The sequence below is a fragment of the Thunnus maccoyii genome, chromosome 11 (genome assembly GCF_910596095.1).
Source record: "Thunnus maccoyii chromosome 11, fThuMac1.1, whole genome shotgun sequence".
Taxonomy (NCBI): domain Eukaryota; kingdom Metazoa; phylum Chordata; class Actinopteri; order Scombriformes; family Scombridae; genus Thunnus; species Thunnus maccoyii.
The window spans coordinates 15,456,759-15,468,321 of record NC_056543.1 but is presented as its reverse complement, the minus strand read 5'-3'; the positions used below and the strand labels follow the sequence as shown (position 1 = coordinate 15,468,321).

The following is an 11,563-nucleotide window of genomic DNA, read 5'->3' as shown; positions in this document are numbered from 1 at the left end:
GTAAGAGAACAGCATGGCCCCTCAAGCAAAAAAGCAAAAGAATTTCACGACTGAAGAAATTGAAGAACAATAGTGTCCAAGGTGAAAGCCAGAAAAGGCAAACTTTTCCCAAGTGTTTCCTCGGGAGTGATGACTGTAAAAAAAAAGTGAGGCTTGGGCTACAATAACCAAGGTGGTGAATGTTGTGTCCCCTGAGATATGGACTGTAGCTCAGGTAAAAAAGAAATGGTTTGACATTAATGTTGATGCGAGAAAAAGAATAACATACCAGAAGAAAAAGAAAGAAACAGGTGGAGAACAAGGATCGCAATTATTGGACAAACATCCATAAATGGGATACTTCCATGAAATGAGGGTGAAAGTGATGACATCCAGCAAGGTGGTAATTTATTTCATTTATATTTTAATTGATATTTGTAATTGCCAGTGTTTTTTGGTAATTAAAGAGTACAATGCAATCAGAATAACATTTAAATTTTATTCAAATGTAAATAGTAATGCAAACAAAACTTCAAATTTGAATTGTAGGTCCAGATGATGCTGGAGTAGAGGATGACGTGCCATCGACCACTCACTCCCAGCTGCCAGCCACACAATCCACTTCCCAAAGCATACCCCAGGAATCTCATCAGCATGACCGTGTCCAGACCGACGAGGTTGTCCACAACCAGCTGGCTCTCCTGGATGCCGTGAAGGACATAGAGAAAGGCATAAAAGACGTTAGTGAGACATTGAAACAATTACTGAATGTCCTCACTAATAAATAAGTGCATGTTTTGAAGTTTTGTGTGTTACATTTGCCTCAGATGTAGATATGCTCCAGATACAGTCTGGTAGCCTACATAGTTGCATCAGTGGCTTCAATTTCGGAACATGTTTAGTGTCCAACATGGAAAAGCCAGTAATTTCATAACACTATTATTCAGTTTGCCATTTTAACATTAGGCATTTTAACTCACCATCATTAGAAGTGAACTGCAGCCCTGCCAGGAGATCCTGCATTTGGTTGTATGTCATGTGGCCTGCAGTCTAGTTGCCTGGCCATATCCCGGGTCACCTAAACAATATAATATTTCAGCATAAACAGAATAGAGTGTTTAGATTTAATAGTCTACATAAAAGATGCTCAACAACAAGCCATCCGCTTCTCACAGCTGCTGCCTCCAAACACATTCCCACTGTGCTGTTGTGTAAAATGAGTCATGGGTACCTCCTGGCCAACAGGCCACAACGTTGAATGTGTGGCAGTCAGCATCACAGATTACCTGCACGTGGATGGAATGATCATTTTCCGGTTCATAAATTGCATGGAGTCGGTAGACAGAGTTTTGATGCGCACATGGGTGCAGTCTATTGCTCCAATAGTGTTTGGCATTCCAGCAATGCCATGGAACCCCAGGTTGTGAAATCCCAGTCTGATCTGCCAAATCCCCTCTGAAATGTCCCTGTAGCCAAGAAACCAATGGTGGACAGGACTTGAACCTGAGAGGGTATCAGGTGAGAGCAGTGTGTCCGATGATTTAGATGCTGAATTGCATAGCTGCAGCAAAACTTGTCTTGATAGTCGGAAATGGCTGTTAAGCCATTCGTGTTTCTATCCAGCATTCAACGAATAGAAAATTTGAAAAAAGACTACAAAATCTTAATATACATTGATCTGACGAACGAAAAACACAATATTACAAATTGAATTCAATTTTCCAATTTTCTATTTTTCATTTTTTATGTAGAAACTTGAACTGATACACATTACACGAACAGCCTAGTGTCATTATAGAAAATGTGTCATTGACTCAAGGTTTTTGGACTCTTTTTGTGTTTTTGTTCTTTTGGGTTCCTGTGTTCACTCTGTTTGTCTGTTTAATTCCAGTTCTTCTTTATGGTTATTGAGCCTGTTAAGTTTTCTGTCACAGTATGGCTCTGTGCCCTTGCTTGCTATTCCACCAGAGACAGAGATTTGAATTGTTTCTCTAAAAGACACTCTGGCATGATATTAAGTTGCCTTTATTAGTCTGTCTTTGTCTTTGTTTTCACTCCAATCTGAATATACTCAGTTATTAAGAGGTTTTTTTTTGTTGTTGTTTTTCTGTTCATCACAGATAAAAGAGGTTGCAGTGTTGCTTGGATATTTGAGTTGTATTCATGTGTATTCTGTGGTGGTTCTATGCAAGTTGGTTTATTACGAAGAGTTTTGTGTTTTCTGGGTTTGGAGTTTTTTGCCGTGTCTCCCTACTATGTTTCTGTGCTTGCTTTGCCATCTAGACACCTGCCCTGCATCTAGCCTCGTTAGCCCTGCTCTGCTCTGTGTTTTCCCCACACCTGCCCTGTATCAGCCTTGTCAGCCCTGCCCTGCTCCCTGTGTTTCCCCCAGCCAATCGGCTCCCTGTCTGTTCTCCTGTTCCACCTGCTCCTCATCCTCTCAGTTCAGTCTCTGTTGGATCTTTTGTTCAGTCTTGTTCTGGTTTGTTCAGCATTGGTCTGTCATGTTTAGTCCTGTTAGTTCTGAGCTGCCAGTTTTGCCAGTTTTGCTTTGCTTGCACTCTTGTGGAATAAAATATATAGTTCAGTTCTTGTACTTGCTGTTCTCTGCACTTCGGTCCACTTGCCTGCTGAATATAACAAAATGAACCAATGGGCTGCTGCCTCTGCTTTATGGGCCAGTCATTAGCAATTAAAATGTTATTATAATTTTTATTCATAATGATAATATTAAAAATTAAAATTACATCAGCCCCAAGGTGCATCAGCCCACTGGGAAAATGCCCTATATGCCAGATTACCAGTCCAGCGCTGGGTCTGACAGAATTTTTGCAGATAATGTCTCCATGTCTCTACTGATCACTCTCAACTCCTGATAGAGCTGTTTATAACTTTGCAACCATGTCTCTCCCTTAGACTGTATCTCCCTAACACACAGATACATCACTCATGCTTCTCAATCTCCTCTTTCACTCCCTGTAGACACCCTCATCTCAATAACAGACTGAATTTCTCATGTTTCCTGCATCTTTGGACTCATATTCTCATTGGATTTTAGCTTCTCTTTCACTTTTCTCTTCCTTTATTCCCTTCATCTCTTCCTCCTATGACTGTTTCCCCCTCTCTCAGGCTCTGATCCTTTCTGTCCCTCTTTTGCTTCATCATCCCTTTCTTCTTTCAGAGCCAGAGGCCCACTCTCCATCCTGGGCTGTCTCTCTTCATCTTTCTCCTCCCTCCTCACATCAATATCTCTCAATCTTTCCTTCTCCTCGTAAACAGACTGACCCTTCAGCCTGCTGTTGCTTCTCCGCCTCCAGACTCTTCGCCATCTCTCTCCCGCTCTCTCTCTCTCTCCCTCTCTCTCTCTCTCCTGTGGGTAAACATGACCCATGCTTCGATCATCCTCTTGTCATTTTGTCATTATTATGCCCCCTGAACCCTCTCCATCTCTCTTCATGTCCCTTCTCTTCTCTCCTTCACTCTGTCTCTCTCTTTCTCATCCCTCGGTTCATTTTACTCTCCTCTTCTCATCTCTCCAGTGATGATGAATACTTCCATCAGTCTTCTGCCATCTCTCAAGAACGCCGCCTCTCCTTCTTACTTCTTCAGTCTCTTGTGTCATCTGTCTTTTTCCTTCAAGATGAGATGTTCCCTTCCAAACATTTCATCCCTTCTTTCTGTCTTTTCTGTATCTCTTGGACAGACAGACACATCTACTTTACATAGCCAAAAATATATGGACACCTAGTCCCCTCTTTGTGCAAAAACCCCCTCCGAAGTTCAACTGAAATTAAGAGGCTTCATGAGGCTGAGTCAGAAAAAAACATGTAGGCATCTCCCAAAATTATTTTTAGCTAGGAAATACTGTCTGTGGAGGCAAAAAGGTGACATTTGTTCTGAAAAGAGACAGTAAGTTTGGAAAATACCAACTTGGTTTGACTGCCTCTGATGGTTGAACCTTCATATTAGCTTCAGCTGAACTTTAAAATGCATTTTTGCACAAAAAGAGGACTTTTTGTCCACCATCACTTACATTGGAGACATACAGTATAGGGAACTCTATAGGGGTCTCAGCAACTAATAATTCTTTCCATATGCGCTTGTGAGTAATGTTTTGAGAAATGTCAACTTATCCCTTAATATGTTGCTATAACAGCCTCCACACTTTCTACAAGATTTTGAAAACTAGCTTCAGAAAATGAGGTCAGGCAGTGATGTTGGTCGATAAGCCTGATTTTTATTAATTATTCCAATTGATCCCAAAGTTGGAAGCACTGATGATCTGATGTCTTTTTCCACAAAAAATGTTAAGATACTTAAAAAAAAAATCCTTAAAATGGCATCTTTTCCTTCTAATCTCATTAAAAATCCAGAATCTATGAACATGCAATTTTTTTCATTTCAAAAGTTTAACTGCTGGACAAAAGATTTATCCTACTTCACTAAAAAGTCCATTCTCTGTGTATGTGCAATAGAGGCTTCAAGTTTCCACATCACATTTGTGTAAGCTGTGTACTGACCCTCGACTGGCTCCAAACTAGTTGCAGTGTCACAAATCCCACTCGTAGGCCTGCCCCTTAAACTCAAATTTTCAATGAGCACAGAGAAACTTCCCCCCTTCAGAAGATGAATGTGAAAGCAGCCTTTTAGTGTCAAACTCTGCACATACATCATTCTGCACAGAAAAGCTCAAACATCCAACTGAAGTAGAGGAAAAACGTATTTTGAGTGAAGGGGGGGCTTTACGATTTCCCTTAATTAGAAATCAAGGGCCCAAACCATAAAGAACAATCCCAGATCTAAAGTACAAAAGGGTATTTGGGCAAGGACTGTCCAAATACAGTAGTGTGTCTTTCTGTTTTTATTGTAGCTGCCTCCTCTCTCTCCCCATCCTTACCTCTCTTAGCTTTGTTCAGTTTTTTATGAGACAGGATCCCTTAAGTTTCTCTCCTTCTCAAGGACTCTCTTAGTCAATCTTTCCAAAAGCATCCCCCTTCTCCATCCTGCCATGACTCCTTTTTATATCCAGACAATTTATCCTCCTCACCTAGAATGAGGCTCTCAAGTTTTGATTAGAATCTCGCAATTATTTTCTTTCTCTCATCCATACTTCAGCCTGTTTCCTCTGATTTCTTTCCCTTCTTGAGTGTTTTTCTCAGTTCCACACCTGTCCACCAACAGTATGTCTCATATGAAACAGTATAAAAGAAGCTGGTCTCCCTCCCTCCCTTTCTGTTGCTTGCACACTCTCTCCTTTTAACCCTCCAATATAAGAAAAAAAAATTCGTTCACTTTGTCATCAGCAAGTCTGTATCTTGTTTGTCACACCTCAAGCACTTCTCCTATTGCTGTGCCTACATTCTCCATCCTCTATTCCTACAATCATTCGTTCCATCACACATCACTCCTCCCTCCTTCACTGACCATCGCATCAATTTTACATTATTCATTCCTGCTCTGTGTCCTATTCCCTCTGCTCTTCACCAGCCTAGACCCTGTCATGATGAGTTATAGAGGGAATATCTGGGCATATCGGTTATAAAAGTTTCAGACAGTTTTCAGCTGTATTTATATATTGTAGGCACCACATTTTGTCACACACATTGGATTGATTTTAAAGGAATATGTTGTTTTTTTGTTTCTTGAAGTGTTGATTTACTTAAAATATTTGAACTTGTTGGCTTTTTGGGGAGGCAAGTGTCTTGTTTTTACTTAATATTAAAATATATACTGTACATTTTTGCAATAAGTAATTAGTTTACTGAACAGAATGTCTAATAGATTCTTATATTAGATTATTATATTAGATTAACTTTTTTTTCCTTCTGCAATTCCTCCTCTTTGTTTAATTTATATTATTAAAATTTATCCTGTCTCCCTCAAGAAATGAGCCTGTGTGCCTTAGGTGTTACAAGTTTCCTTAATAATAATTAGTGTCACACATTTCCGGGTATTATTGTACATATTTCCTGGAGTAAAATTCCCTAGGTGGTGTAGTTAGCCAGTAATCTCATTGTACTCTCTCCCTGGCTTTGCCACTCTTCCATAAATGTTCAAACACAGACACATGGATTTGGTTTTCATTCAGTTTATGCAACAAAGGGAAAAGCTGGTCATTGCTAGTTAGTGAAAACAGAAGGATTTTTGTATTTTTATGTTCAAACTTGGGCCTAAACGGCCTAAAAATTGGAACATGATTGAACTCAGTGATCATGAGAGTCCCACCAACCATGTGGTATTTTTTGACCTAATTTATGTCAGACCAGAGTGACTTGCCTTAACAAAGGATGTCTGGGACAATAAATCGCAAACCCTAAAAATGACTGCATCCTATTTAGTGGTTTTGCCACCACCACCAGACCATATGCAGGCCATACATATAGCTCTCAAGAAGCCTCTCATGTACGGTGACTGACATCACTGTAACATCTGCAGTGTGAGTTGAAATACAGTAGACTGATGCAGTATGTGTGTGTGTGTGTGTCTATGTAGGTCGAGGTGTCAGATGTGGGAGTGGTTCACTCTTTGAAAACCTGTAATTCTCCTAAATTACACATACTGCTCTGACGCTCTTCAACTAACCGGGAGTAATTTAGCATTTTGCTGCAGTTGTTTTTTGTTTTTTTTGTTTTTTTGGTCCTGAATCAAAGCGTGCCTCTGCAACAGAAAGCCTGAGAGCTGTTGCTCTTGAGTGCTAAACTGAAAAACAGATGAGAATGTTGGAGCCAAATTCTGTCAGTTAAAGAGGCATAAGGACAGGAAGAGAGGTTCAGCACAGTGTGTGTGTGTGTGTGTGTGTGTGTGGCTGTGTGATAGGCTACAATTGTCCCATTAGCCTAGTTATTTAGCTATCTGTACCTCATCAAACCGCACCTCCCTAAACACTTCCTGTCACCAAAGAGGGGCTGAATGTTAACACTAGCAGGGGGTAGTGTCAGTTTGTGATTTAGAATGTGCATAAGTGTATTTGCGTGTTATAATTACTGTATTAATGACTGAAAGTTTTTTGCATGTCTACATTAGTGAGAAAATGTGTGTGAAAATGTAGACAGTTGTATGTATATATGGACATGTTGGTCAAAATGTCCTGTTCCCTGCCTGAAGCCTTGTCGTCTGTGTGGGGTAATTTTGACCATATGGTACACAACATGACACATGCTTAAACTACAGAAACTGCACCACATTAAACACACACATACACAAAAACACAACATGTTGTGGTGCAGTATAACTCCCCCAAGGATTCAGGATCAGAGTAAGATCTACATTTAGATGCAAGGGCAGAGTAACAACATGTAGAGATTCAAAGAGGCTTAGAGTCAGTTAGAGAGAGAGAGAGAGTGTGTGTGTGTGTGTGTGGTGAAAGTTCCCCAGCAGAGACAACATTTCATCCCCTGGAGCCTATCTCACACGGTAACAATTCGGGCCAGTGCTGCTGAAAACACAGCACACACACAGTATAATCCCATAATATATACAGGCACACAAATCTTCCTCTGCTGCACTGACGTTTATGATAAAGACACAGATACAGTAACACATGCAAATTCATTTTCTTGTTCTCTGCACTGTGTCCAAATAAAGACACATATACTGCATGCATACACACACACACACACACACACACACAGAAACACACACAGACAGATCCAATCGGCACTAATAGCAGCGTACAGTAAACACCTGACAAAGACTCACTCTCTCTCTCCATTACACACACAAACATACACATTTTCTAAACTTGGTAATGTAATAGTGCTGTAATGGTGAGTAATTGCTGCTCTGCCATGGTAATCTACTGAGGTGAGAAGAGAAAAGAGCAGCAGACAACTGACAAACCACAGAGATTTCCTCTTGCTTTCCTTTGTTACTGGATACATATATAGATGAACCAAAAAGAGAAACAGATAGATGGATGGTTCGATAAACAATTAGCCATTGATGGGTAATTATTGATCAATTCTTGGACTGATTGAACAAGAAAGTTGGAGAAATTTAATAGTGGAAGGGTGTAAGTGGAATGTATTTTGTTCTGCAGAAACTTGTGAAATCTTGAGTTTTCCCGTTTCCCTTTTAATGCATCTGCATTTTAACACTGTGCAGCGTTTTAGTTCCCTGGTCATGGGGCCCTAGGCCTTTCAACCCACTGCAGACAACGTTAGCTTTGATTTTGAGGAAATAATAAAAGGCATATACTGAGATAGGAGGGTGAAGAGCACACGCTGCGTTGGGCACGGACTGTAGATTATAATGGTATGTGACGGCTTTACCACAGAGGTCTGTTGTGGTTTTAACAAAACCTCAGCCAAACAGAGCAGTGCAGGGCAGATCATACAGTAATATGGCTACTAACTGGCCACAGAGACTCTACCCTCATTTTCATGTATATAAATAGATTTTTTTGTCTTTCCTTGTCACACTTTCACACCTAAATAAACTGCTATAATGCGGATCTCCAGTTATCTCACAAGTCTTCTTACAGTGACACTGTAAAACGGCCACAGGGTGTGCTCTTAAAGTGGAAAGGTTAGGTACAGTGCATTTCAAGGGTAATTTCACCATTTGAGCATTTTTAGTTATGTGTTTCAAGTAGCCCATGTGAATGTATGTGTAATCTAAAAAATAAATGAATAAATAAATAAATCAGGTTTTAAACACTAAGAGGAAACCACTTATGGTAACTACCAGATACGTTTAGTCATTATAGAGAATAAGAAGATCAATACCACTCTCGTCTATGTGTTAAGTTTGGAGCTACATCTGGGAGGCAATTAGCCTAGCCTGGCATTAAGACTGGAGGGGGAAAACAGCTAGCCTGGTTCTCTCTAAAGCTCACCAATTATCACACATGTATTTTTTTTTTCTTTAAAAAAACATAAATGTGCAGCATCTCCAGTTATAGCGTGAGTTGCCAGTTAAGGTTGGTAACCAAAAGATTTGGTATAGGTTTCTGTAAAGGCACAATGGTACCAAACCCAGAAACCTCACTGTAACGTGAGGAGTCCATCAAGTCATTGCACCAATTGTTCATCAAGAAATAGGCACAGTATGCCTGTAAAAAAAAAAAATGTTGTTTATGAATTAAACAAATAAGATATGGCAAGTTAATTACTGAGCTGTGCTATGAGTATTTTTTAACAAAGCCAGCCAACTGTTTCCCCCTGCTACTAGTTTTTATGCTAAGCTAAGCTAATTGCCTCCAAGCCCTGGCTTTACACTTAAAGCACAGGCATTAGGTGATATTGATCGCCTCATCCATAGAAAAGAAAGTGAATAAGTGTATTTCCCAAAATGTTGAGTTATGCCTTAATGGATTATTAAATAGCTATACTTCAAGGTAAAATGTACAAAAATTAAGCAACAATTTAGATGACATACTTAGATCAGACAGAGGGATGGGAGAAGATACTGAACAGAAGGCAGAAGGTTACAATGCTGGTTTGCTGTCATTCCAAAACAATGCAGAATTTGACTAATAGCACAATTGTGGTGTGTGTGTGTGTGTGTGTGTGTGTGTGTGTGTGTGTGTGTGTGTGTGTGTGTGTGTGTGTGTGTGTATGTGTGTGTTTGACATTGTTTGTGTTCAGTATCAGAATGTTTTTTATAATTCAAACTTCAAATGATCAACACAACAAACATTTTCTTGGCTTGATATTGTCAGTGAGTTTAAATGGCAGCGAAAACTAATTACCAAGATGGAAAACAGATTTTCCACAACAAAGACATTCTGCCACAGTTGGCTGACAATGTTCATTTGAAAATGTTCTATCCTTAGCATCTTCTGGCACAAATCCACAACTACATCACAAAAACAAGGCAACAACAGCCCCTTAGCTATTAGTCTTTGCGTAACATGCTTGGTATAGGAGGAGAGCTATTTCCAATGTATTTTAACTGCCGTGCAGTATTCCTATCTTTTCAAGCTGTATGTGTGTTTATGTGTGTCAAACACAGTGTTATAAAAATGCTTTACAGACCATCCTGAAACACTGACCTTTACAGAAAACCACTCGTCTGTTAAAAACATGATATACTGTGTGCATGTTTGTGCACGAACATGTGTGTGCATCTACGCCTGTGCACACTGGCATGTTTGTATGTGGTTGTGTCTGCACATGGTGACGTATGTGACATGATGTACAGTCAGTAACATTGTATCCCACCGGCCATCATTAACTTTGATGTACAGCCAAATGCTGTTATGTATAGTCGACTGAATGATTTACTGTTCAAAGATATAATGGAGTGGCTACTGTAATGAACTTGCTGATGTACGGGTCTCCGCTGGAGGGAGAGAAGTAAATGCTCTGACCGTGATGGCAACGATTACAGTGATGATGATGCTGCTGATGATGATGATGAAATTTGCAGATGCGAGTGGAATATCTGGAGGGAGAGGAGGAGGAAGAAGGGAGGACAGCAAGGAGGAGATGAAGAAAGCCTTTTGAGAAGATGAAGATGGAAGGAGAGGAAGCAGAGAGGAGGGAGGGAAGGAGAGCAATTATAGGCTTCTGCTGTAGCAAACTTTGATGTTTTGACAGCCAGCCGCTGCTGGAGGGAGACAGTGTAAGTGTTGATGATGATGATGATGATGATAATGAATAATGATGACACTGAGGATGGAGAAGTTCACACAATTTTTTAAAGTTGTTTATTATCGAAGATGTATTGAGCCACAGGGTGTCCTTGTGGTCACACTGGGACAACATCCGCCCTGCATTTGAGTCCTTGACTGTTCAGCAACTGACTTTCTGCTCTGACCTTCCTGAAGAACGCAAAGAAAGAAAATTCCCCTACCGAGATCAAAAAGGATTCAGTTCTCACCAAAACAATGCCGATGATCGGAAAAGGAGGGAAGAAGTGACAGGTGAGAATTTCAAGGAGAATCAAGAAAAGGAGTGGAAAGAATTGACATGAAGGGGGTGGATTGATGCAGAATAAAGAATGAGAGGAAAGGGAATCAAGAAGACAGTGACTGGGAGTTTTTTTTGTGGTCGCTAGAGCTAAAAACAAAAAATGCTCAGGGTAGGGATTCTATTTTTAACCTACAGCTAATGACTACTGATGCAATATTGTACTATGTTATAGAAATATTACTACTATACTAGGTTACATACATACAATGCATAAGTGTTATGTGCTTAAATAGTGCTCATGTATTTGTGTACCTAAGATGGTGTATCTTTTTATTTGTTTTGCACTAAAAATATGTATATTCATACATAATGACATTTATGTATAATTAATGCTACACAGAGAGACAGAAATTAGCTGAAATCTCACTCTTACCTCCCATTACCCTCTCTCTCTCACTCTCATACAAACATACAGCTGACCAAACACAGTCTGACTCTGCCCTCTAATGGTACATACCATAAACTACCTTCTTGAGGAATTTCACTTCTATTTTCAGTTCTGCATGAATTAAATGTATATAAAAGAATGAGACAGTCATCATAAACAATAGAAAATTAGTCTGGATGTAAGCACAGTGACTGAAACACAAACAAAAGGGCCTCTCAGAGTTCAGGGGGAAATAACTTTCATCAAACTAAGGTACATTTTCAAAGAGACAGAAACACAG

At 39.8% G+C, this 11,563-nt stretch overlaps 1 long non-coding RNA gene across 2 annotated transcripts; it reads right to left on the bottom strand.

Annotated features, from left to right (window-relative positions):
• Positions 1 to 464: 464 nt before the first annotated feature.
• On the bottom strand, positions 465 to 2,277 carry LOC121907375. 2 transcript variants are annotated; one of them, XR_006098855.1, is made up of 4 exons: positions 2,234 to 2,277; positions 1,266 to 1,482; positions 960 to 1,057; positions 465 to 680 (listed from the first exon to the last, which is right to left on the bottom strand). It is a non-coding gene; the product is annotated as an uncharacterized LOC121907375 (long non-coding RNA). The 2 variants fall into 2 exon arrangements; XR_006098853.1 differs by lacking the exon at positions 2,234 to 2,277 and having other exon boundaries at positions 1,266 to 1,681.
• Positions 2,278 to 11,563: the final 9,286 nt, after the last annotated feature.